We start from the raw sequence: 27,835 nt of genomic DNA on the forward strand, positions 1-27,835 counted from the left end.
TTCCTTTTCCTTCGCCCTTCCTTCCTTCCTTCCTTCCTTCCTTCCTTCCTTCCTTCCTTCCTTCCTTCCTTCCTTCCTCCTTTCTTTCTCTCTTTCTAAACTACCAAACGGGAAATCCCCCCACATGATGAGTTTAAATAGTTAGAGCTTCCTAGTTTTCCAAGCTCGGCACTGTGGCTTCTTTAAAATGCATATGTTTTGCTGTTTTTGTGAAAACTTGTACCTCGTCAGTAACATTTCTCAGTGATAAATTTCACTCTCTGTTTCACTGGCTGAGAGCACTGTAGTTAACCCCAGAGCAGTGTGTAAAGCATCTATTTCTAGCAAAAATTGTAAATTTTCTAAAACTGAACATTTCCCCTCATTGTAAACATGTAAATTCATTTAACTGTTAGGTTTGGTATTTTTTGTTTGTTTGCTTTGTTGTTTAGCATCAGAGCACTGGGAACCCACATCCGTAGGGGCGGTGGCTGACACCAGGAGAGAGAGGGTGGAAGGCAGGGAGGACCACTCTGTCTTCTCAGTGAATATTAGTGAGAAACAAATTCTTTGATGAGTTGGTGGCAGTGATATTTGCAACAGGTTGTTGCCTATAATAAATCAAAAGAATCGGTGTTTGGCAAGCTTCAGCTCTGTAATATCAAAGGATAATAACTCTTTCATTAAGCTGCACTGTCCCCTGATTTATAAAACGATCTAGTGGACAGGAACAAATCACGTGTCTAGAAACCGTGAGCTTTCTGCTTCACACATGCAAACACTGGGTGGTGGGGCCACCTCACACTCCTCCTGCCTAGTGACTCACAGTGAGTAGCCTTAGTCACCACCCTAAGTCACTGGCTTCAGCCTGCACTCCTTGTTGTTGCTTCTATTGTTGTTAATTCTCTAGTGTCTTAGAGATAATTAGGGTTTTACAGTTGGACTTACGATGACCATGACACCCACCCTTTCTACTCTACAGATTCCCCACTCCCAACTTTTAGAGTAAAATTTTCAGCTAGGGGCTCTCTAGGGAGTTAGCTTCTTCCTGTAGAAAATTATTGCTGTCTGGCTTTAGGGAACCCAGTCCCTTAGACTCAACACACACACACACACACACATATGCGCACACACACACACCACACACGCATGCACATGCACACATGCACACGCACAGAGACAGAGACAGAGAGACACACAGACAGAGACAGAGAACAGATGCTCTGAAACTCCAGTTTCTCACCACTGACTAGAGTTTGAACGCTGCCTTTTCTGAAACCAGCCCACCAGCCCAATCTCCAAGTGGTTACTAGCAGCCTTTGTGTGCCCAGGAAGCTTGGGCTCTGCAGGGCCACTGCCAACTTGCCTTTGATGTTTATGGCACATGACAACAAGCATATTGAAGAGACTTGCCCTCCCCAAATGGGTAATAATGAACAATAAGGCCATTGTTCGGAGGCTCAGGTGATGAGCATTCTCCACTGAAGGCTCATTTATTATCTTGAATCTCACCTGAGGGGTGTTGTGAATATACAAACAAATCCCTGCACCCTTGCTCTCCACTACTGTTACACCGTCTGTCCCACGATGTCTTTGTCACTAGACACTGAAGAACTGCATCCTCTGTTCAGTTCCTGTAGTTAAGCTTGTGGGCAGTGCACAGAAAGAAACAGAAAGGAATTATGTCCATTGAAAACCAGGAGCATTCAGGGTTCTGCTTCATTGTGAAGAATGCATGCATTGACTAAAGCAGAAGTTTTCAGATAGACAAAATCAGTGGAGAAGCCTTGGCAACCCTGTCTTAATCTTAGTGGAACTTTGTTCTGTGGCTGCCTTTGAGCACAAGTCAAACCCTTGCCTGTCTTGCTTCCTTTTATACCACATAATTCTAAGGGAAAATGCCAAAAATGTGTCCTATTTACTGCTTCTTAAGTATGCCCCCTTAATTCATATTGCCTTGGTAAAAAGCAGTAAAAGAAACATAAAGTAGAATTGGTGACAGCAGTCAAAGTGGCTGAAATACCACCAATAGCAGTCTCCGTACATCCCCCTTGTGCCAAGGGTACTGCTGTGTGACCTCCGTAAAGCAGCTCTTGTCATTCCCAGACTCACAGCATAAGCACTTGGCTTCCATCTTCAACTCAGTTATCTAAATCCTGCCTGTTCTTTAATGGTCAGCAGGGGTTGCTTCCTCCAGAAAGAACCCCACCCCTGAGCTTCCTTGGGTTCTTGGATTGCACATCTTCTTACCGCTTCAGGCCGATGTCTCAGACTTCTGCTGGACGGTCTGTTGCGTCAGACTTCTGCTGGAGTGTCTGTTGGGTCAGACTGCTGCTGAATTATTTATCGGGTGAATGTGTTACAGACTCTGCAGCACTTTGCGAGGCACATCCGATAAATAGAGCATAAACAAAGCATAGCATTCTACTCTAGTCCTCAGCATTCATTGGAATCTGCAACACGATGTTTGGTTTATCCTTAGAAGAAATGTGGGGACCTGGCGAGATACAATTCATCCTACAATCCATCCTCATCCTACGTGGTCTCTACTAACTATACTCACCAAGGGAAAGAATGCATTCGCCCAATGCCTACTCCATTTCAAAGTCAATGGGACTAAAGTCAGTCATGGGTTCCCATGACTAGAGCCCCAAGATCCTGTCAACAGGATCTGATCTCCAACGCCAGCGTAAGCCCTGGGAAATTCCACCCACCCCATCGTAGCCACCATTATTTCAACACCCTTAACCCATATCCCTGGGACTACTCAGCATTCCTGTTCTCAGCTCTCATTCTCCTGCCTTGCTGCATTGTCTTAAACATGTCAGATTCCCCAAAACTCAGAAGGGCAGTCAAGCATGAGCTTGCCTCCCACCAACCTGTATCTCTGTTTTCCCCAGTAGCTTACGTGTGCACACACAGCTGTAGTCTGAAGGTTTTCAAACAAAGCCTTGGTGTGCTTCTTTTTCCAATTCCATCTACCTCAGATGTCACATCCAATTTGTCTCCCCATGGATGAGAAGTGCCCATAAAGAGAAACTATCTGAGCTTTGAGAACCTACCAGTTTTCAAATACCTAAGTCATTAGAATATACACAGTTCTGTCCAAAAACAAAACAAAGGCAAAACACCTCACACAAATGCCTTTTGACTTAAAGGTGTGTTTGCTGGCATTGTTTCTGGAACTTAGTGAGTGATGAGAAATCTAATTTAAAGGAAGTGGGAGGGAGCTACGTCTGAATCAGGAAATTAACTAACTCATAAAATAATGCAAATGAAACTCAGTCTTATTACTCATAGGTGAGGGGGAAAATGTGAACTAAGAATACTAAATATTACCTAATCATGATCTTTCATCAAACCTCCTTCAGTACACAGTTGCAAATGATGTGCAATTAGTCTAACTATTGTTTTCATGTAAATGGTGGCTCCGGGGAGTGCGTGAGGGTGATGGGACAAAGTCACTCACTGTATGTGCTCACCCTTCCTGCTGTGCTGTCCTACTGACAGTTTTCTAAGCATTATCTTTCCTCCTTGTCTAGCAAAAGCAAACTTTAATTCAAAGTGTCCTAATTATCTACACCATGTGGTAACAATGACTTCACTTAAGTTTCTGCATACTGAGAGCTCTGTATAGTGGGACAGCTCATTTCTAAGACCCCATTCTGCCTGTCCTGCGTTAACATCTCCGCCTCCCATAGCTCTTACTTCAATACAGCCTGTTAACTTGTCTGCGTCTTTGATAGCTCCTTTTCACCTATTGTATAGCCTGTAAGCCTTGGTGGCCTCATTGCCTGCCCAGGAGCCTATCATGCATTTTTAAATTCTCTTTTAATAGGTTTCTACCAGTTTGTTCACTTGGGTTCTCTAGTTGCATATTACAGCTATCCCTAAGGGGAAGGCTTGCTTAGTACTACTCAGGCAAAGTCTATTAAGGTTCTGTCCCTTGCTACTTGCGTCTGCTATTTAGACCTATGATACCACTGGTGGCATCCCCCACTTTGGGCGGGCTTTGGCATGCATGCAGTCAGTCTACCTTTCTCTCCTGTAAGACACTGGTATTGCTAATAACTTCATAAGGATGGCATGCAATTGACCAGCCATCTATTAGTGCATGAAGAGATTCTCTTCTGTTAAGTTTCTCTGCATCATTAACAAATTGGATATCAAGCAGCATTACCTTGGCTAATTCATAGTAAACTTAGTCTCCAGGTAAACTTGGAGAGATTTTCTTTCTAGGGAGGATCTTCTCAGGCTCTGGCTTACGGAAATCCACTAAGTCCAGGTCTGACCTCTTATGTGTATGGTAAGCACGACGGTGGGGGCATCCGTCCAGCTGGCAACTGGACAAAAGGGCATTAACTGAAAGTAAGTTTTGTGGAGCCTTCAGACCACATGTCCTTCTGGTCTCCTGTCTGGCTTCTGCTGTGGAGAGGGAGCAATGTTCCTTTGCTCCTTCAGGTTCTGGTGTTGGGGAAGTCCTGTGTCAATAAAGCACTGTTGGGCCAATAGGAATCTAGATAGATGGGACTAGGAGTCCAGGAGAACTCTGGGAAGGAGAAACACAAGAGAGTCGAGATGTAACGCCATGGGGTAGGAAGCCCGGAAACTTCTCCGGTAAGAGACATACTTAGATTAACAATTATGGGGTAATTACTTAAATCAGAGCTAGCCAGTAAGAAACAAGCAAGGCCAACATTTCATAATTAATATAGCCTCCTGTGTGTTTATTTGGGACTGCTGCGGCTCTAAAACCAGGCTGGCGGGAAGGCTTCTCTCAAGGAAAAGGTTTCCCTTTACATTCTGGGGTCTTAAACTTCTCTTTTTCCTTTTCTCTTTGCTGGCTACATCTCTGTAACCTTATAAGAAATGGAAGTTTGGCGTCTTCTCTAGCCAGCTCTGGGGTGCAGGGAGCAGTGTTCCTGTCTGTTCTTGTTCCTCCCAATATTTGCATCTTAAATGTGTATCTCCATGGCCTCTTGGGAATCCAGAGTCTGGCTTCTCCCAGTTATTTCATCCTGTGGTATTTTCACCTGTTGGGAACTTCCTTACCCAGCTCTCTCTCTCTCAGGAGGAGAAGCAATGCAGTTACTCTCTTCCCACATGTCTCCTCACAGCTCATACTACATGCCATCTAACAATCCTGTCTCTTCAGCCTCCTTTCTGTGATGGGAAAATTACTCCAAACTCATAGCCAAGGCTCTTTGATTGTGTGTGTGTGTGTGTGTGTGTGTGTGTGCACCTTTAAACCTATTTATTGAAAATCATTCTATATCATTTTTCAATTATTTTTCCACATAATACATTTTGATTATGATTTCACCCCTCAATAACCCCAGACACTCTCTACCTCCTCACCCACCCAACTTCACATTCCCCCTTCTCTCTCATAAACAAAAATAAAAATCAAAGTAAACAATCAAAAAGCAGCAAAACAACAACAACAACAAAAAATCCTTTCCCCTCACATATATACACACACAAACAAAAGCACGGAATCAGCTTTGTGTTGGCTAAATACTCTTGGGCATTGGGCCTGCCCTGAAGTGTGGTTGTTATGCCTAGTTGTCTTGGTTAGTGTTTTATTGCTGAGAAGGGAGACGCTATGGCAACTCTAATTAAAGGAAGCATTTTACGGGGGCTTTCTTACAGGTTCGGAAATTTAATCCTTTGTCATCAGTGTGGACTACAGCAGCATGCAGGAGAACTAGCTAAGAGTTCTACATTCGGATCCACAGGCAGCAGGAGAACTAGCTAATAGTTCTACATTCGGATCCACAGGCAGCAGGAGAACTAGCTAAGAGTTCTACATTCGGATCCATAGGCAGCAGGAGAGCTAGCTAAGAGTTCTACATTCGGATCCATAGGCAGCAGGAGGAGAGAGACAGTGAGATTTATTTGGGCTTTTGAAACTCCAAAGTCCACTCCCAGTGACACAACTCCTAGTCCTTTCAAATAAGTGTCACTCCCGGGTGACCAAGTATTCAAATTTCCGATTCCTCGAGGGCCATTCTCATTTCAGCACCACACCAGTGGCATTTCATTGGTTCAAATGGATGTTCCCCTTCTCAGCAATATCCATTGCAAATAGCTTCTTGGTTAAGGTGGAACTTAACCTTGAAGACAATTCCTTTTACAATGGAAAGAAAATCCCTTCTCTTCAAGCTGCTTGCAATCTTCTCCACGACATATTCAGACGTTCCATCCTGGGTTGTTTTGGGTATATTCCGTATGCTTACAATTAACGTTATACACCAAGAGAAAGGGATGTGCGGGTCGTAGTGGGACCAAGCACATCAATGGATGCTTCAAGCATCACCCTACCAGCCTGGAAATAAATTCCTGTTTATGCAGTGGGTGGCCATGTCCCCTGCTACAGACTGAAGTGAATGAGAAGGACACTTTGTTTCTTCAGTGAGATCTAGTTTCTCTGTGTTTCTGACATCTCACTGCAGGGAGAGGTAACTGACTCATCACCAGATAAAGTTGGGTTCTCAAGTTTTCTCCTTCATTTCATTGCTAGAGCAAAGAAGCTGAGAGTACCAGCCCTCGAGCTGATCTGCAAGAGACTTACTTCACACAGTCTCAGTGGCTGTGTGACTGGTCTGTTCATTCCTCCTCCAGCCTTGGTTTCCCCATCTGACTGACTCTTTAGCCATGACCCTTTCAGCGACTGTTGTAAAATTTAAGGGAGAAAATGCTTTAAGCTTTAAGAGCACCAAGTGGCTTAGAACAGAGTTTAATTTTAGCAACTATAGTCTCAGAATACAACCCTTTTATTATTTCCTGATACTGCCTACTGATCTATAATGTGCTGCCATTATATGTGTGGAAGAAGCTTAGAGACACTAGAAGACCCCAGAGCATGCCACAGTGCTTGTCAGCAGTTCCAGGTGTGTGTGCTCAGATGATGATCACTGGTGTGTGTCCTTGCATGATGGCACACAGCACTCTTTTTGTCCTCATTTCAATTTTAATTAAACCTCCAAACATTTGGAATAAGACACAGATATCCAGGGAAGACAGCATTTCTTACTTTATTATTCTGCTATTAGCTCAATGGCCACTCTATGGAGGGCTTTCTGCCAAGATGAGAAGCTCTATCTTGCTCAGAAAGTGAATGGGCCTCCACTGTGGAAAGGAGTAAGAGTTTTCTAGGCCACCACATAGCAAAGTTACCTAAGGTCATAATAAAAGTGCAAAGAACAGTTCCAGTTCTTGTCTCCCCACATAAGCAATATTGATGCCTACCTGAAACATGATGAATCTCCCAGTCTTAGCATTTTACAGTTTGCAAATGACTTCCTTTTACTGCATTCAAACTTCCCCTGTGCTCTTAGAGATGTTAAAATAGCATTACTTTTTCTAACCAGATGTGAACATGAAGACTGAGAGAAGTTAAAGGCAGAGACTTCCAAATAAATGAAACATCATGAAATCAAAAAAGGGAAGTGGGATTCCAAGCTGTTGTGAGGGCAAAGTAAGTGCTACAGAAATCGAACATTAAGTCTAGAATCTCAGGGTTTTAATACAGCTCAGGTAATTTTCCTCACATCCCAGTGGCCAGCTGGTCCACTTGTAGCTATGACTTCATGTAGCTTCCAGGAAAGATGGCTTATGTCTCCTGACGGTTGAAGGCTAAGGTGACTCAGGATTTCACAGTGACCCATGTGGATCAGGAATCCTTTCATGATAGGCTTGGGAAATATGCCTCCCCCTACCTTCATGTAGGCACCAAAGCTCCACTTAGTCCTTGCATTGGATATGGCCCTGTAGAAGTCTTCCTGGCCTTTCATGACTCAACCCCACCCTTTAGTCTCCTCTTCTAGTTTTCTGCACTGCATGTAGAAGATGCCCCCCCATCTTTGCCTGCTGATACTACTCTGAGCTCTGTTGACCCTTGATCTTCTCTGAAGCCTCAAGATTCACTCAACGTCCACCAACATCATCATCCTAGTGTTTCAAAAGCATTCGCTACCTGTGAAAATTAATGCTTCCTCAAGCCAGCACCCTGTATTAAGAATTACAGAGCCAAAGAGGAGTGATTACTGCACTAAGGGGCAGGCAAACTAATGTAGCAGCCCAGGAAATGCTGTTAAAATGATTCTCAGCTTTTTATAATCATAACGCGTGAGGCAACATAAATATGCCTCATTCTTATTCAACGTAATAGAAAGCTTTAAATAAATGTCACATCTAACACTAAGTTAAAGAGTAATATTGCAAAATCCAATCTCTTGGGCTGTGGTTTTTCTTTCCCATTTTTGTGAGTACTCTTTCCTCTAACAGGTTTCAAATCATAGATGCAGTTGGCTAAGTGACATGCTCACTGCACGGCAGATGAAGCAGGTACCCGAGCCTCAGGCAGCTCTGTCCACTGCAGGAGACAGACACAGGTGATGGGGTGATGGCCACTTCTGATGACAATGTGAAAGAAGACCCTGCCAATTAGATAATGCAAAGCAAGGTTCTCAGGAGGGTCAAAGGTTTATGGTCCAGAAGGACTCAGGAGAAAAGCCAGTGCCCCACCGAGGAAGCTGGGTCTAGGTAGAGGAGAGAAGGAGAGGAACTTGGCTCATGTAGTCATTCATGCTAGTAGTTTTTTTTCTTCCAAACAAGAAGAAATCTTTGACATTGTATTAGAAAAACCTGCTAAGAATTCAGATTGCGTTTTGGAGCATTTAATCAGGATAACAGTGAGATCCAGGGAGAATGCATGTGGGTATGAGAGCTGCACGCTCAGCCACTCACTGGGAGGGTGAGATTGGAGAGGAGGTAGCCACAGGTATCAGGAGAGGAGGTAGCCGCAGGACATGTAGAGAATATTTAAAACTCAATAAAAAGAGGATCAATTGTTTAAAATAATGACAAAATATTTGAATAGAGACATCACCAAAGAAAATACAAGGAAAGTACATGGAGCAAACAGCAAAACCCTGTCATCACTCAGGAATGGAAAAGGAATGTCATAGGAGGAACCACTCTATGTGCTGATCAGGGAGGTTCACCTCAAGATACTGACAAGACCAAGTACTGGTAAGGACATGGAATGTGCTGATGGAATGGCAAAGGTGAAGACATTTGTGAAAAAGTGGCCATGTTCTTTATATAAAGTTAATCATGCATTTACCATGTAACTAGCAATTTTCCAAGGAAAATAGAACATATCCATTACTGTAACTGGCTCCGTTCACTTGCCAAAAAATAGGGAAATAAAACAATATACATTCTCAAAATGGGAAATTTATAAACAAACTATGGTAAAGCCTGTGATGAAAATTTCTCAGCAATGAAAAGTGAATCAGTGTTCCTATGTGCACAGCATCATGAATGAACTCTCTATGTTAGATGGATCCAGTTTTAAAAATGCTACTTGATATAACAATTTCATTTATCTGATACCATTTCCTCTTGTTCTTTAAATACTTTAATTTTGCATATAACATATTTACCTCCTCCAACTGCTATATCCTACCCACCTCTTTACCCACCCAAATTTATGTTATTAAATAAAAGCAAGAAACAAACAAATAAAAATAACACAAAAACTAAAGTTAAAACAAATAGGCAAGACAATAAGACAAAGATGTCAAAATAAAGAAAAATGAAATAAAAACTCCATTAAAATTCCATGGAGTTTGCTTTGTATCGACCAACTTCCCCTGGACATGGGGCCTGCCCTGGAGTATAGTTGGTATCCAGAGTGACACTCGATTAAAAAAACTGATTTTCCCTTTGCTGGTGGGTATCAATTACAGAAAGTGTCTTGGGAGCCCATGCCTACCTCCCCTGTCAGTTCTGAGACCCACTTTTCTTGAACCTCTGCAGGTCCTCTGTGTGCTCCTACTGTGTCTGTGAATTCATACAGGCTTCAGTCTTGTGTCTGGAAGACACTTTGGAGTCATCCATCACCTCTGACTCTTACCATCTTTCTGCCGCTTCTTCTGCATAGATCCCTGAGCCTTGAGCTGAGGGCTTTTGATGAAGATATCCCATTCAGGGCTGAGTGCTCCAAAACCTCTCACATTCTACACATTGTCCGGTTTCAGGGTCTCTATGTTGATTCCCATCTACTATAAGAAGCCTCTTTGATGTGTGTTGAGGAAGGTACTGATCTGAAAATTACATACAGCAAACTTTCAACAACAGAAAACATGTGACTGTCATGATTAGAAGTGGGGGAGAGAGGTGTGCCTTCAAAAGTCACAGGGGATTCCCCTGGATGATGGAATGGTTCTACATTTTTATTGCAGATGTTGTGCATGTACCAAAACTTACAGAGCTATGCATTAAGAGAGTGAATTTACCTTTGCTTACATTATACCTTAATACAAAATTTTATATATGTAATTTCACAAGCCAAGCTTTATTTAAAGTCACAATTTCTGAGTGACAATGCAGGGAAAGCACAGCTCAGACTCCCAAAGGACCTGGAAGGACACATTAGCATAGAGGGAGCTAGGCAGTAGGTATCAGTGTCCAAGACAAGTGTCGCAGGGCCACAGGGTGTTGCTCAAACCCTACCTCCTCTGTCTCCTTGGTGCTCCTTGAACAAGAGCACTCTCCATTCTGTTCCCCGGGGCTCACTGGCTTTCTTTTCCTCAGGACGCATTTGTGATATTGCATATTGTGCGTGTCCTGGGTCACCTCTCAGGTTCTGGAAATAATGTTCCCCAAAGACAGGACTGTAGCTTTTCTCTGACTATGTTCCCCATCTGAACAGCTGCACCTGAGAGTCTTACAGAGTAAATGAAGTCTCTCGTGGACTTCACTTGCTGAAGGCCACTTGACGGAGAATTCCCGGGGAGAGTTGTGAGGTTCTCCCGGGGTCCTCCTCACCGTGCTTTACACGAAGACTTTAGTAAGTACATTTCCGCAGAATTTTCACAATACAGTATGCAGTGAGGGTAAAAAAGAAAAAAAGCATGTTGATTCCGTGACCATGTGGGTAAGATACGTGAGTAGGGGGAAGGTTGTGGGACCTGAGCCTGGAGTAGGAACCCGGAAGGAACAAGCTTCCGGAAACAGCTGCCAGGATGGCTCTGGAGTCGGCTTTGCCACCCATGCTGAAACGCATCTGAATTTCCTCTACCATTAACAGTATCTTGGTGTGAGAAAATGAGTCAGAAAGTCTTTGAGGTATGAAATAAAGGTTTTTCTTTACCTGAAAAAAATAGAGGAATGAATTCTTACTTCCCCATCTTTCTACCTTGAGTTCAAATGCGATGTATGAAATTGCACCAGCCGTTCTTCGACCAAAAGAGGAAAAGTAAAGACATTTCAGAGAACAGGGCAGCAGGAACGGGGCTTCAGGTCTCCAATTATATGAGAAAAGGCAAAAGCATTTTTGCATAAGTGGTAAAGAGACACCCTTTCCTTTTATGCTGAAAACTTTATTGGTAAAAATACCAAATGAAATGGAGATGTTGTGTTGTGAGGCTGAGGCCTTGAAAATGAAGTACAGAGCCAAGTGGCCATTTCAGGAGTTTTCCACTTTGACAGTGCAGAACGTGGCTATGTCCAGGGTCCTCCTCCTATTTCTAGACAACAATAGGTTCAGAGTGGTTTGTATGATTCTGAGTAACAAGAAAAAGACTCTTCTCCCAGGACAGGGCAGGGGGTGATGCTTTCAATTTCCTTTAGATGATTCTCACTGAAGATATTAAAAGTGCTGTCTGCTTAAATAGCTGTAGGAGGAAAGTGAGCAAAACAGCAGCTAATTTTTCCATCATAGCTCTCTAAGATTTTGTAAAAGCCTCCCCAAGACACAAGCTGAAATCAACCAAGAAAATGTAGCTTCCCACTTCTGGGGATAGTCAGTCTCACGCTGTGTGCTCTTGAGAACTTTGCAGGGCTGCTCAGCCAGGCTTTCCAGCCCTGACACATTGCCCTGCACTGGGGAAGGCCTAAAGGTGGCAGTTCTCCTAGGCTCAGCATTGTTTTAGTGGGACAAAGAGGAGGCCATCACGAAGAAGTCCTGAGGAAGAGTCACTGAGAAAGTCTCAACAAGCCCAGAGCAGATGGTTGGTTCAGAAGTGTGTGGTGTTTCCTCAAGCATGGGCTTCTCGGGGGTCACTTATGGCTGGGTAGCTACCTTACTATGTTTGCATCTATCCATCTCAGAATACAGAGATGACAGTCCCTCCGCTCTCCCAGACTCTCCACACATCCATCTGGGTTCTCTGCTTTTCAGGTTCTGTGAGCTCTCAAACTTTCCACCCACCAAGACCGCTCATGTGCCCACCACTAACGCAAACAGAGAGATTTCAAGGGACTCCTTCCCTCTTTAATTTGGCTTTTTGGAAGATGAGAAACTTCTCTTCTAGGGAGGAATAAGTAGCAAGGGAGGAGTAAGAATTGAGTGGACCCTTGACCAAACACCAGGAAGTCAGGAAAGGCCTCCTCATTACCACTCCTTTGACAGTGTCCCCTGGTGGCCTTCCCATCATACTCATGACATTCTGTTTATACCTTGCATGTTTAGTTAATCCCCACGACTTTTTCTCTAATCCCCACTTCACTTATTTAAGCCTCAATTAGCCAATTGCAAGCATTAGCATCGAACGCATTTTGAATAAACAGGTTCTATATCTCCAGGTTCTTGCCCTACAACTTGTTTCCTAAATTCCAGAATGAGTAAAATTTCAGAAGAAGCCTTGGGTTATTGAAGATAAGCTGCTCACAATATGAGTTTGCTGGACATTAGTCACAGCAGGTCTATCTTAAAGATTCAGGCTGGGTGTAGCTCAGTGATTAGAGTGCTTACCTAGCATATGTAAAACCCTGGTTAGATCTCCAATGCTGTATAAGTTGGACGTGTTGTTGCACACCTATAATCCAAGAATTTGGGAGAGGGAGACAGGAGGATTAGAAGTTCAACACCATCTTCAACTAGCAAGTTAATTAGGAGGTCCTGGAAGTTTCAAAGAGAAGCCAAAACTCTTCTGTTAATCTGGTGCTTGAGTCTCCCAGGCTTCTGAAACACATAAAAGGTCTTCAATAGGACTGGCAATTCAATTCACATACAGATATTGAACCAATGTGTTTGCTCAAGAATATTGTTCACCTAATAAATTATAAGTTAATAAATAATTGAAAAGAATATTGTGTGTGCTCAAATGTTGCTTCTCTCTGATCATCTGCTACTGTAGTCTCTAACAAGCAATCCATAAAGAAAAAGATGCTCTTTGGTCAAGAATACATTTTATTTCCTTTCCAACACATTCAACACATTTAGTATCTTTTGAGGAGTTTTTTTCTTAAATTGAATAAACATTCAAAGGAAATTCAAGAACACAAAAACTGTTAGGCCATAATAAAACCTAAAACTAATTTCTGGAATGCTAATTCTGCCATGCATTTTGTTCCTTCCATTGATCATTTGATTTGTTATTTCATTGATTGTGTTTAAGTTAGGTTAGGCTGAGTTAACATGCAAGCCCAAATCCTCATGTTCTAATATACATTTTCTGTCTGCACCGCACTGTAACATAGTAATAAGAATTCTGATGACTCTGTCAGGGCCCTAGTAATGGATGTTCAACCCAACAGGTACTTCTAGAATCCTAGATCAGGAGAGGAGAGGGAAGAAATGAAGAAGGCTAAAGGAGGGAAGGTTGGAGGGAGAAATTGGTTCCTTCACAGCCTCTCTCCTGGCTCAGTGGACTTAGTGTTCTCTAAAGTTGGTGAACCACACAACAGATGGGCCTGTGGGACAGGGAACACCCAGGGAGAAGCTAAAAATTCAATAAGGAAAGTTCAGATGCTGAACAGGAATGGCCTAAGGAGACAGGAACACCCCCACCAGTAACCGGTGAACTGCAATTCACACTTAGCAGTGCAGAGTCAGTCCAACAAGTCTGTGATCAATAATGAAAAATGACTTGTCCTGAAATATTGGGGCATATGTGAACTTAATAAAAAATTGCCAAACTACAAAAAGAAATGAATATTAGGTCAATAAAAATAGAGGGAGTTGGGTAGGCACATGATAGATCTTATACCCAAGGAATTTCTAAGAAAAAGTAAAAATATGGAACTGAATTGTTTTCAAAATTGGTAGAATAAATATTGGGTATAAACAAAGACTACCCAAGTCTATAAATTAAAAAAACAAATAGCAGAAAATAAACATTAAAATACATGTGCAATCTTATAATTCATAGAATATATGATAGTTACATGACAAATACAACAAAGTGAAGGTTTTCATAAATAAAGTTCTTGGGGGGAACACAGTTTCTAATAGAATCATGATCAAATATATATTAAATTTAAAGTTCAAAGAATGTAGGAAAAATGTTACTAGTAGCCTAAGCAATAAAAATCCAGGAATAAACATGAAAAAAAACCCAAGTTGACAGAGCAAGTAAAATTACTATGCAGTTAACAATCAATGCTACCAGCATCCCCTTGCCTTGAGGAAGGTACTAAAAGTCTTCTGATTACAGGTGCCTTTGTGATTGCAAAGTCTGTCAAATTGGGTGTTAGGGTTCTCTAAAGGGAAACATGTGAAAGAATCACACCACACACACACACAGACACACAGATATGCGCACACACACACCACAAACATGCACACACAAACACACCAGACATGGACACACACACACACACACACACACACACATACATACAGAGAGCAAGTGAAAGAGAAGAGAGATTCACACACACCACAGACATGCAGACACACACACTCACACTCACACTAGACACGGACACACATACACACACAGTTACACAAGCAGACACACAAATACATACATACACAGAGAAAGAGAGAGAGAGACAGAGAGAGAGAGAGAATGAGAGTGAGAGAGAGAGAATATGATTTACTAGACTGGCTTTGGTATGAGTATTCCAGGAGTTCAGCATGGCTACCTCACACTGGAGAGGCCAAACATCTAATAGTTATTTAGTCCAAAAGGCTGGTGTCCCACTCCTCCCACTCTGGCGCTGGAAGCCTGGAGAATTCCTACAGAATTCCTGGGTTTAGATTTAATAACAGCCCCACAACAGGATAGATGAACTTGCCCATGAGAGTAAGGGCAAGCAGGAAAAATACAAAGTTTCTTCTGTGCATGTCCTTTGATCTGGGGCACCAGCAGAAGGTGCCGTCCACATTTAAGGTGGTCTTCTTGCTTCAAATACTCTGAGCAAGAAAATTTCTCACAGGGTGCCCAGCAGCTTGTGTTTTAGCTGATTGCAGATGCAGTTAAATTGACAACTGAGATTAGATATCATACGGGGTGTTCAGATAACAGCCCCCATGACCACACAGAGACTGGTCTGGGATGTTCTCAGCACCTACTTACAAACACTGTACGGTAGGAGATACACATTATCTTAAAATTATTAAGCCATAACTACTGCAGGGGAAAGGACATGTAGGAGGATGCAGGGACACCATCCAGAATCACGAACTTATCTGCATTCTTCATGTGCTGTGTGGCTCCTGGTGTGCAGGAATTAAACAGGAATATTTCAACACGCCTCACTAGTTTACCCACTTTTTTCTTCCTAACTTCTTATGAATTATCACCCTTTTATTTGAGTTCTTGGTAGTCATTAGGCATAAGAGCTGTGAAGTACCCATTCCTTTCAAATGGGTATTCTCTCCAAGAAGACTGGCTTTCCAACATTCTTTCATCTTCCATCATCATCGTCAATGGATGAGCCACTTAGAGTGCTGGACTTCCCTGTCTGGTAATGAAGATAGGAGAGATGGGTCACATAGAGTTTTGCATCTGGTTACAGGAGAAGCACTGGCTTCTACTGGAGTAACCAGGATTTCATCAAAATTCAAGACTTGGACGAGTTGGAGCCAAACAGGCAGCTGAATATGTAGATCTCAAAATTATGCAATGCATTCATCTTGAATCTGCAAGAGAGGTACCTGACCCTTGGCAAGGAAATTTCTCAAAACTTTGATTGAGTATGAGAAACCCAGGAGTGCAGCTGGGGAAGTGAGAGACAAATGGAAATCGAGGCAGATGACCAGCTGGGTGAACTGGCTGAATGCTAACTCATTAGCTCATCACAAGTTGATGAACAGTCATACAGCTTAGCTGCATGAAGAATGAAGTTTCTGGACTTTGTGATTCAAGATGGTGTGCCTACATCCTCCTACATACCCTGTGCCTCCTCTCACTTTCCAGGACTCTCAGACTCACATTCTGGCCCTTGCATCTGCCTCTGTCTTCCCACATGTCAGCAAACCCTGTTTTATGTTTCCTTTTTGTTTTAGCTGTTCAGTTTTGAGCCTTCTGAGTGAGCCAGCAGTATCAGATTCTGCAGTGAGGTGACATCAGATGGGATGGGCTAGCTTTATCAATTACATGCCTCATCATCTTTTCACTTTTGTTTTACAGCAATTACAGTTGGACTTCCATTCCTGTGGATTCTGCATCCACATCCAAAGCCCAAAAATTAATAACAAAAATGTCTGCTCTTAACACACATGAGCCTGTTTACTTGTTGTTATTCTCCAAGAAATACAGTGTAACTATCATTTATTCAGAATTTGCATTCACCTGCCTAAGTAATCTAGGGATGAGTTAAGGTGCGCAGGAAGATGGGCAAGGGTTATGTGCCAACGTTACACCATTTTCTAGCATATTTGAGCACAGGTGGATTGTGGCAGGAAAAAGGCTGAAACCAATTCCACGGGGGTTGTGAAGGGCAGAGTGTTTTAACTTCTACTAGATGGTAGAGATTTGGATCTGATTTATCCAAATGTTAGTTTTTTATTATCTCAAGAGTCTAGAGCTTAAATAGCAATTTAAATGTTAATCCCAGTTCTTGGTACATAGCAGACACTTCGTTTGTTTATTCAGCAAATATTAATTACTCCATGGACTCAAAGCGCAATAGGTTTTCAGATGATTTCTAACAGCTGTGGCTTGATGCATTATGGGAATTCAAATAGAATCTCAGAATTTAATTGTTTCAAAGCTTCCAATCCACCTCATTTGTGGTTAATAAGGACATTCTCTTGTGTGCCAAGAAAGAGTCACAAGGCCTCTGTTGAGATGCCTGTGGAACATTGGTACTCCTGTTGCTGGTGAATCTAGAATTTCCTGGCAACCAGGATACTGAATCTTTTAGTAATGTGGACATAGCTCCATGTCCTTACTGATGTGAGAAAAATATGGGAATGAGAAATTAACACAGCCATTAAAGCTTGGCCTATGGCTCCCAGCACTGCTGATTAAACACTCCAGAGAAGCTGACTAATTGTTCCTGCACAGAGTAGAAATGTACATGCAGTTAGTGAACATGTCCTCGAGGTTAAACTAAGAAGCACATTTTAAGTGGTTATCTGGAGTCGGCCAAATAGCTTTCCTGCCTGCTCCCCATAGGAAGAAGAATTCTGCTACCTGTGAAGATGGTGTTGTCACTGAGGAAGACCCAGATGAACAGTCTTTTCTCTGAGAAGCAATTCTCCTAACCTAGGACAAGACCTAGGGCAGACCACGCCCCATTCTGAGACTCTGATCCTTGTTATCAGTCTTCCTCTACTCACTGACCATATATCTGGACAGCCAGGACAGTGCCTCCCAAAGGCACTTTACTCAACCTGTCTTCACTGCTGTCTGTGGAGTCTTTGCTTGAGTATTTTCCAGGTTTTCAGACTCAGTTCACCTCACAAGTGCATATTTTTAGAATGTGGGTTCTAACTAACCATGACCGCCTGATCACAAGTTTCTTCTTTGGGATGCTATAACAGCTTATTCATAGACGTTTCCCTGAAAACATTGGTTTACAATCTCTGCCCTCACCATTGGACTACAGACTCTGTGGTGTAGACCCCATGTAACTGTAAGTTAACTGAATCATGTCCACAACTACACCATTTCTAAGAGAGGTTTCCATTTTTGTTCTAAGTGTCATTTCTGTATAAACCTGGTTCAATACTCAACAGTTCACAGAACGACTCTTAGTCCATAACCACTCTATATAGCCCAATCCATAGCCCTGCTACACTGTGGAGGCCGCAATTTGTATCCTTGATTCCTATCCAACTAACCCTCCATTGTTCATACAGAAGGTCTTCTGCCAACTTGCTTTGCCAGTCGCCAGAGAAGTCCAGATATCTTGGAGGTGCTTTCTCTGTCTGTACTCTGGACTTGTGTGAAAGAATGGTGAAAAGTCTTCCATAGAGTAACACCTGAATTAAGCACCCACTTATGCTTAGCTATACAGTATTTTTTCTCACAGAGTATGAGTACGAAGATGATATAGATAATGTAATGCAAAAACCCTCCTCCAGCCCTAGGATGAACAGGTGGAAAGGTGAATACAGAAAATCAGCTGGGATGACAGTGTTCCAATGATAATAGCAAAGGTATCTCAGCTGGGTTGCTGAAGGGAAGTCAGATGCCCAAAATAAATAAACAATAAGACAGGCTTTTCAAAACCGCATCGTCAGAGGATGACTTCAGGGATGAATGAAGGTCGCCCCCTCTGCATGGACATTCCTACCTGTGGGCCTCCGTGTCAGCCAGGTGGCTATTAACCACTTGGCAGAGCTTCTAATGTAATACAGGATGAGAGAGGATAGGAGAAAGTTCTGAGTGTGACATTCCTAACCGTTCAGTAACTGCCCAGAAGTCCCCAGAGCTTAGCAGAATGGCAAGTAATCCAAGTCCAATTAACCATCCTTAGGGATCAAAATTTTGCAGTCTGTCTCACTGAAATGATGTTTGGGCACATGGTCATTACTGTTACAGTGGAATTAAGAATTCACATTTCTGCTTTGGTATTCCCAGCCAGTCTACACAACAGGCCTTACTCAGGACTCAGTGCTCGGGTGATGCGAACAGTAAAAGCCAGACAGGTCTCCATAGCAGGGAAGTCTCTGCTGCTTGCTGAGAACTGAGGTTTTATAAATTTATCATTGAACCTTTATCCGCAATTTCATTTCCTGACTTGGAAAGTAACAGATATTTTACTCCTTTCTGTGTCTGAAATATCAGTCTTCCACATCACACAAATAACAGCATCCACAAAAGAAACCATGAAAATGAGAGGGTGTGACAGCTCTTTAACCCTCACTCAGAGCACATGAGTAGCTAGATCCTTCCGTCACATTTGTGATTACTGTCATGTGTAAGCCACGCTTTGCTCCAGTGTCAAAACTGTGTAGTCAGCATTGGCCTAAGGCTTATTCCAACAAGTTTTGGATATAGTTTGGATCAGAACAAAGATGAAGATGGTTTTCAACGTGAAGGTATAAAGTGATAAGACAACGACATCATTTTATGTCAATCTCCGTCCAAGCTGTGACAGAAATCCACCAAGTGGGCAGTCACAGCACGAACATTTCCATGAGCAAAGCTGCATCAGAATCCGGACTGCAGCGTTTATAAGCCAAGAGGCCCACTTATCGCCTCTGCTTCTCCTTATTTGCTAAGACTGGGCCCAGAGAGGCCACAGTAGCCATGTTCTTATGAGTAAGTCACCAACAAGGAAGGCTTCCCCAGGGATGCTGAGAGCCTGGCATCTGATAAGACAGAATATATTGCTATTCACCATACATGACAAGCCAGAGAAGCCGTTCACCTTACAACAGGCAAATAAGTATAAACTTTTGTTTTCTACTTTCTAGGCCTTACTTGAGATAAAGGAATCCAAACGTATCTGGATAAATTATAACTTCCCCTCCTAACAAGCCTGACACATAGAGTCCAGTGGAGTAACTAAATGTTTCAGATTTCGGGAGATACTATCCATTGCAAATGGACTTCTCTGCATTTGTCATCTACTATTCATTTATTTAACATGTTTATTAACACCTCCTGCGGGCTGTTACCTTGGGTTTCTGTTACAATAAAAGACTATGATCAAAAAGCAACTTGGGAAGGAAAATGTTGATTTGCCCTACACTTCCAGATAACAGTCCATCAGTGAGGGAGATCAAGGCGGGAACTCCAGATGGGCAGGAACATGGAGACAAGAACTGATGGGAGGCCATGGAGGCGTGCTGCTTGCTTGCTTCCCTGGTTTGCTCAGCCTGGTTAGGACCACAAGGACCTACGTTTACCAGGACACAAGAAGCACACTCCATGATGAGCTGGGCCCTCACACATTAAGCAGCAATTAAGAAAGTGTCCTCCAGCCAATGTGGTTGGGGAAATCTCTCAATTGAGGCTCCCTTTTATCAAATCACCCTAGCTTCAGTCAGATTGACTTCAGACTAGCCAGCCTAGCTAGATAGATGCCAAGCTCATCAAGGAAGTCCAGATTCAGCATCACATTTACGGGCATCCTTTTGAAGCTACCCTGCTTCCCACCACCCACACATACACTGTGTGTCAGTCCTCTGTCATCTCTGACTGGTATGGCATTCATTATGGAACACTGATCTGGAGTATCCTGAGACTCCCACCCAGGCCACTGACATTGCCACAACATACAACTGTCTTGAGTTTCAAGGCCAATTGGTTGTAAGTCGGCAATCATGGCACTGAGAGCACTATAGATTTAGGCATCAAAAATTCTAAATTCAGGCCATAGATGAAACAGTACCTTGTTCCATCCAGGAACTCACATGGCAGAAGAGAACTGACTTCCTTGGTTGCCCTCTTCCCTTCGCACGCACATCATGAATTACACAAGTGTCAACACACACTCACACAAGCACACACAGACGTACAAATAGGTAATAAATAAATCAATGCAAAAACATTTAAAAAGAAAAAAATACAAATTCAAGTATTACTTCAACCCAGTTGTTAGTCATCTGTCTTGAATTTTGCTTCATGTGACCACTAGGGGGCATTTAGTCCTCAACTATATTCTGTGAAGGTCAAGAATGGTTTTGGACACCATCAGGATCGGATGGAAGTAGGATACCAGGCAGAGATAATGCTAAACTTAGATGACAGAATAGCAGATAGGTACAAGTCTATTTGAGCACCAGGTGCAAAGCTGGCGATCCATCTTACAACACTGAGCATCCAACACTAATCATAATCTCAGCCACACACCAAGTTAGTCTCCTCGGATTATATTTTTATCTTTATTCTGGAAATAAGGAAATCAAAGTCAAAGAGTTTCTTGCCTACAATGTGTCTCACCTGTGCATGGACCAAGGCCCTTACATTTAGTCAGGCTCTACTCCTCAACTTACCTGTGTGTGAGGTGCTGTTACAATGATCCCCTTTCCTCAAGTCCTGATACCATAACTCTGCAAATCCTCATGTTTCCCTGGTGCGTGCGTGTGTGTGTGTGTGTGTGTGTGTGTGTGAGAGAGAGAGAGAGAGAGAGAGAGAGAGAGAGAGAGAGAGAGAGAGAGGCATGAACAATTAGCAAGCAGTGAAGTCTTTTCATAGTGTTATTTGATGAGGCAGGATTAAATGTGAATGACTACACCTGCCTCATGTTTTATTAATGCTTGTAGCATCAATATTTTAGGTTATTTAATTTGGTACACAGTGGACAATTAATAGATGCTGTATGAGCTCATAAATAAGTAAATATCAACTGTTAGGAAGAGCCCAAGAACCTATAGTACTGTATGCCCTCCATCTGGAAGTTTCCCGAACCTAAAAGCTCACATGGGGAAGACTTGTGTGGACTATTTTCACAGGATGTGCTCATTGAACCCAGAGGAAAAGAAACATCAGTCTGCTTACAGAGCTCTTTGTACCTGCAAATCCAAACAGCAACTCTAAAGCAAGTCCAGCCCGAGGTTACAAGGACTTCCCAGCACTCCTGAAGGCTAGCTTGCTTTTCACTGACATGGCAAAGTAGTCATTTGTCATACTTTAGTTGGGTGCTCCCAGTGGAGCTGATCTGAGCCCCAACCCTATTCAGAGCTAGGATTCTTGAGTCTGAAATGTACTGCTAGTATATACAGAAAGCTGACCTCCACCATAGTCCCAATACACAGAAAATTAACTTCTGTAAACGTGTCTTTCAATGCATTCACTGTACTTGCTCACTCATCATCCAAATGGTGGACCATTTATACCCATCACTGTGGGATTTTCTGGAGCTGAGATTTGACTGTTCTCACCATAGGCATGGCTTTATGTAAGGGAAGGAGAATATGAAAGAGATTTAATCTGGAAAGGTGACACTGAATTTCATTATTGAGACCCTGAGGTAGCTTGTTCAGTTCTCCTCCTCTTTGGAATTGCTTATGGGAGACCATCAGAGTAAATATAATTGAAAAACATTCTATATCAAAAATAGAAAATAGAAAGCCAGGGGGAAGGCACCAACCTCTGATCTCAGCTACTTTGGGAATGTTAAAGAAGGCTGTTAAGTTCAAAACCCATCTGAGTCCAGCCTGGGCAACTTAGGTATTCTCTGTCTCAATATGAAGAGGAAATGAGGACATGGGTGTGCTCAGCACGAGAATGCTCACTGGTATCATGATGGCCCTAAATTCACACCAAACAAATCAAAAACAAAGAAGAGAAGGAGAAAATGACGTTAACACCTTCCCTGGTGGAGAGAAAACATCACAGGCAACCTAACGTCCATTTCTTCTTCACCTGGGGTCGGAAGCGATCAACAGAGATCAGAGAACTTCCAGACACAGGTAGAAATGAGGCACTCCTCTTGCCCTCCATACAGCCTGAGAAAAAATTGCTGGGTATGTACACAATCAAATGATTTTCATGAAAGGAAATGGCTTTCCTCTACAAAACTGACTTTCTGAAGGAAATGGAAAACTCTTAGGAACTCATCTATATTCTCAGCAGACTTGAATGGACACTGCATTAAAAAGATGGCATGGGTGAGTTCAGAAAAACATTGTTTTAACATGAAAATACTATTACTACAAAAATCTAGAGTAGAAAGATAATTTGATAGGTAAGATAGAAAAGTACTCAATAAATTCTCTTAAATTTTACAGTAAAGGAGGGAAAGCTGAATGTGATAGATACAGGCAGAAGAGAGATGCAGAAATCTAAGAGGTCCATACAATCCTCTAGCCATGGCAGAGGTCAAAAGAAACATGGGCAGGAAACCATAATAGATGTCAATTTACCTGATTCTGAAAGTTGATCCTTCTAAAATAAAAATTTAAAGAAGAGTCACAGTGAAAAAAGACCCTACCTAATAACTTTGTGTCTAAGTCTCAAAAAACATTAAAGGAAAGAACAAAACACCAAACATCTAACTAGAACAATGAGTTGCTGCAAAGGCAAAAAACAATCAAACAAAACAGAAGCAAGACTGTTCTGCACATCCATGTTTGTAATGCATGTCTGCAGACTATAAACAAAATACATTGCCCTCTCCCAGCATCAGCTGCTGTGCAGGGACAGGAGAACTCCCTCTACCACAGAGGGTTCTGACCTGCCCTAAACTTGCTAAGTAAAGCTGACAATGCTGCAGCCAGAAATTAAGCAAAACAGAATCATGGTCTTGAGAAACCATAATTAATAGCTAAATAATTCTTGGTTTATGACACTTAAATATTGCTGCCAAAAATGAGTGCTAGGAAAATATGTTAAAATTTATTCGCTATCTGAGGAGCAATGCTCACAAGCTATTTCAGCAGAACTTGGGGGGCTTGGGAGGGAATGAGAAGTAAATAATTTCCAGTTGGTTAGCTTCAATGAAATATTTAAAGTGGGCCACTGTCGTGTAATCACTGTTTGTCGATTGGGAAAAATTAAATAAAAGATACCATTTTCAAAAGAAAAATTTAAATACAGCAAGTGATTGTTTCAGAAGGCTGAAGTTGTAGGTTGATGTGGTTCCTCATGCTCCACCATCTCCATGCCTATAGACACATGCAAGAGGAGAGGCACACAGGGCAGCCCTGTCTCTAACAGCTGCAAGCCACGTGTCCATTGCAGTGCTTGGAATAGATCAGCTGGATGCCTGGGGTCATGGCTCGATAGCGGGGAAAGCACTTGCTTACAAGCATCAAAAATCATGTAAAAACTAGGACAGATTCTGTAGCCACCTGTAATCCCAGCAGTTTAGAGGTAGAGACAGAGGACAGGCTGAAGAGCTCCAGGTTCAGTGGGAGACTCTGCTTCAGTTTAAAAAAATAAAAGGAGAATGATCAAAGAATGTATCCAATATCAACTGTGGGCCTCCACACATATGCACAAATACATGTACAACTCTCTGTCTGTCTGTCTGTCTGTCTGTCTGTCTGTCTGTCTCTCTCTCTCTCTCTCACGCACACATACACATACACACAGACAGACCTGTGCATATGTGAACACTCATAGTCACACACAAAAATTATGAGAACTATAAATTGAAATATAGTCTAGAGCAATACTATGCTACATTAAAACCCCACAACCATTCGACAACATTGATGACCCTTATTATAAACCAAGCAGGCAAGTGTCTATAATTGAAACATGTGAATGTGTCCCCCAAAGGTTAATATGCAGACTTGGTCTCCAGAGTGGTGATGTTGTAGTGGCTGAACCTTAATGGAGTAGGACCTTGTGGCAGATGGTTAAGCTATAATAGTTTAATTACAGTGATGATCGGAAGGTATTGTTGAACCTCATAAATCATGCTTGCTTATTGTCTTACCATGTAATCTCTCTTCTTATCAATGTTCCCATCACAGTGGTGTCTGCTAAATTGTAATGTTGCCAAGAGCCTTCACCAAAGGCAAGCAGATGCAGATTATATATCATGTTTGTGAATCACCAAAGCTTTGGGGAAATGAATTACTTTATACATTATCCAGCATCAGGTACTTTGCTATAGCAATCAAAAACAGGCAAAATCATGAAGCATAAAGACTACACAAAGTTTGCCTGGAGACATGGCTTGGTTGGTAAGGTGCTAGCATGATGACCTGAGTTGGGATCTCCAGTACCCACTTAAAAACCCAAACCTAAAACCCCAGTGCTGGAAGGAAGGAGCATGCAGGCAGTAGACTGAAACTTTAAATATTTGTCACTCGCAAAACTGGAACACATTGCTGAAAGATAGTCTCTGTCTTTGTGAGGACACTTGAAATGCTCATTTCCATCCTCCAGCAATGGGAAGAGCTGATGCACGGGTTAATTAGTAACTCTACAATATCACTGGCTTCTATTCCCTCTTTGATTTCAACCTTTCACATTTGGGGATGGGCTTTGTTGGAATTAAATACATGTTTGTAGATCTATGATTTAAAAACATTTAAAATTCCATGAAGCCCAGTCAGTTTAATAGCTTTCAATGTGTTTTAATATTAGGAGGCATGTAGATACTAAATAGATCAGAGGAAGTGGTTATCTGCTATTACAGTCTAAATGGCAAAGCAAGCCAAACAACTTTATCAGACTTCATTTGAGAATACGTTTGTTTTTCAGTGGTCTCGCCTATAAACTTGAGAACAAGACTCCCTTATTTGGCTGCTAGGAAGGTTAAATGAGAGGATATATGTCAAATGTCAGGAAGTTCCCAGTTCATTATACTGTGATGTAAGAAAAATGGCACAGGGTTATGTGGTTGTTAAGAGGCTGATTCTGACACCTCAGTTGGACATGGGTGATTTTAGTGTCTTCTTCTTGTTAGCATATCTGTGGTAGTCTGAATGTATTGGCCCCCATAATCTCATAGACAGTGGCATTGTTAAGAGGTGTGGCTTTGCTGTAGTGGGTATGGCCTTCTTGGAGGAAGTATGTCACTGTGGAGGCAGGCTTTGAGGTCTTTTGCTTAAGTTTCACTCAATGTCACAGTTTCATTCTTTTTGCCTGCAAGATGTAGGACTCTCAGCTACTACTCCAGCACCACATCTGCCTGCATGCCACCATGCTCCCAGTCATGATGATAATGGACTCAACCTCTGAAACTGTGAGTCACCCCAATTAAATGTTTTCTTTATAAGAGTTGCTGTAGTCATGTTGTCTCTTAGAAAACACAACTAAAACATGTATTGATGGAGTTTTTATTATTATAAGAGACCCCCTCAAGATGTTCTCATCAGCTTCTTTAAATATAATAGCCATAAAAAACATGACACCTTTGCATGACAGTTTTTAGCCAAGCATAATTCCTGGTGCTGCAACACATGCCTTTGGATTATTGGCTTAAGTAGGCTATCTGCACATCCCTGAAATCCTGACTTCCTGTTTCATTTCTTGACACTGTATCTTGGAAGCATTGCCATCTCTTACAAAGTTCTGTGCCTTCTTCCCAGAACCAGAGACTCATATCTCTTTCTCTTTTGTTGGGACAGAGAAATGCAGCCTTCTCTCTACCTCCTCATTCCTGGAGGATAAGATTGGCCTGGAAGGGTCATATCAGATTGATGAAAAGCTCTCTTCTCCCTGTTATGATGAGCATAGGGATAAGCAAGCAGCCTTACCTCCCACACAATTTTAGACATGGGCAACAGCATTTCCTCTTGACGTTGGATAACCTTTTATATCAACAAATGTGGGGGACCAAGTTCATGTGAGTACAAGGAAGGTGTAAGTGTGCAAGAGCTCACCTATTCTGTGTCCTTTCCCACATAGTTGAAGAACAGCAGTGTAGGCAGGAGAGGGGTCCTTGATGGATTTTTCAGTGGTGTTCAAGACATGTACAGTGATCACCCCCAAAGACATCTAGAATATCTGCATGGGATAATGGAGGTGGCTATTGGTAATCCACCTCCTTCTTTAAATGATTGTGTTCCAATGTTTGGTTGGTGCAGTTACTGAGAGATCTCCAGGGGCCTCCCATCATCAGATGTTAAATGATCTAACTCTAGAACCTTGAGAAAGAGTAATTGTTAAGTGCTGATGCACACTATTGTCTATCATTTGAAGCTCACACAATGTGGCATTCAGACTAGGGTTAGCTTATAATTTACCATTCAAACCATGCCACTTTGAGGTCTCAAAGGTAAGTTTACATAACTATTTTGTAAATGTCCATTCAAGGATCATCCTAAGGAAACCATATTATGAAGTTACCTAAGTCATAATCCAAACTTTGAGAAATACTTTTCAAAGGTCTCTAACATACACAATTCCTGGCAGCTATGACCATTGTTCACAGACAAGAATTGTTTATGAGAGATTGTGGGCTTCTCTGAGAACCTAGCATATTCAGAACACATGGGGCATAAAGGTAGCTACAGAAAACACTTGTAGAAAGATAGCCCTGGTATCTCTGCACTGTATGAATCTGTCAGCTACTTCCAGGGACTGAGCAAGAGTACTCGGCGGCCCCATCTAACTCTACATAAAATACCACCTGCCCATCCTTTCTGACAGTACAGTATACGAGGACTACACTCAGGACATAAACACTTGGTCCCTTCCATGGTTCTCTATTGCATCGGGGTCAGTCAGCTCCACAAATGCACCTTCCAAGCAAAATCAACCCATCTTACGTCATTCTCCAAGTTGATCTACAGTGTTTAAAAGACAAGTTCTCTATGATCTAATCTATTCTTTGTGCCCCACTACCAGAACACCATTTGCTGAGTGGGAAGTGTTAGTATGATGCATGGAAGGACCCCTTGCTGGATTAGCTTCTGGCAGGGGGTTGTTTGTCTAGCTCAAAGCATCATTACTCTAACAAAACAGAATTTGCCCCATTAGAGCCAAAACAGAACTTTCCAGGCTAATATCTTTACCTCCCTGGGCTTTCTTGAAGCTGTTCATAGTAGATTACTTTTGAAGTAGCATTCATCCAGACACATAACCTCCTCGATGAGCAGAGGCTAGAGTCAAAGCCATGACTTGACAGCAAGGGAGTGATCCTCTAAGTGGGAAATGATAAGCACATTGGAGGCAGATTATAGGTTACCTGCATCCTCTCAGATAGCAAAGATCAGCCCAGTGGTTCTCCCACTCAGTTCTGCCTCCCTCCCCCCACCACCACTACCAGTGTCTGCTCTCCTTTGCTTTCACAATGCGATGTTTCAAAGATCCTG

At 42.3% G+C, this 27,835-nt stretch overlaps 1 protein-coding gene across 1 annotated transcript in view; it reads left to right on the forward strand.

The window, feature by feature from the left end:
• Positions 1-27,835, forward strand: part of Npsr1 (neuropeptide S receptor 1) — a 176,069-nt gene that overhangs the window by 438 nt on the left and 147,796 nt on the right. The window lies entirely within an intron of this gene.

The sequence above is a fragment of the Mesocricetus auratus genome, unplaced genomic scaffold (genome assembly GCF_017639785.1).
Source record: "Mesocricetus auratus isolate SY011 unplaced genomic scaffold, BCM_Maur_2.0 Super-Scaffold_100022, whole genome shotgun sequence".
NCBI classification, from domain to species: Eukaryota; Metazoa; Chordata; class Mammalia; order Rodentia; family Cricetidae; genus Mesocricetus; species Mesocricetus auratus.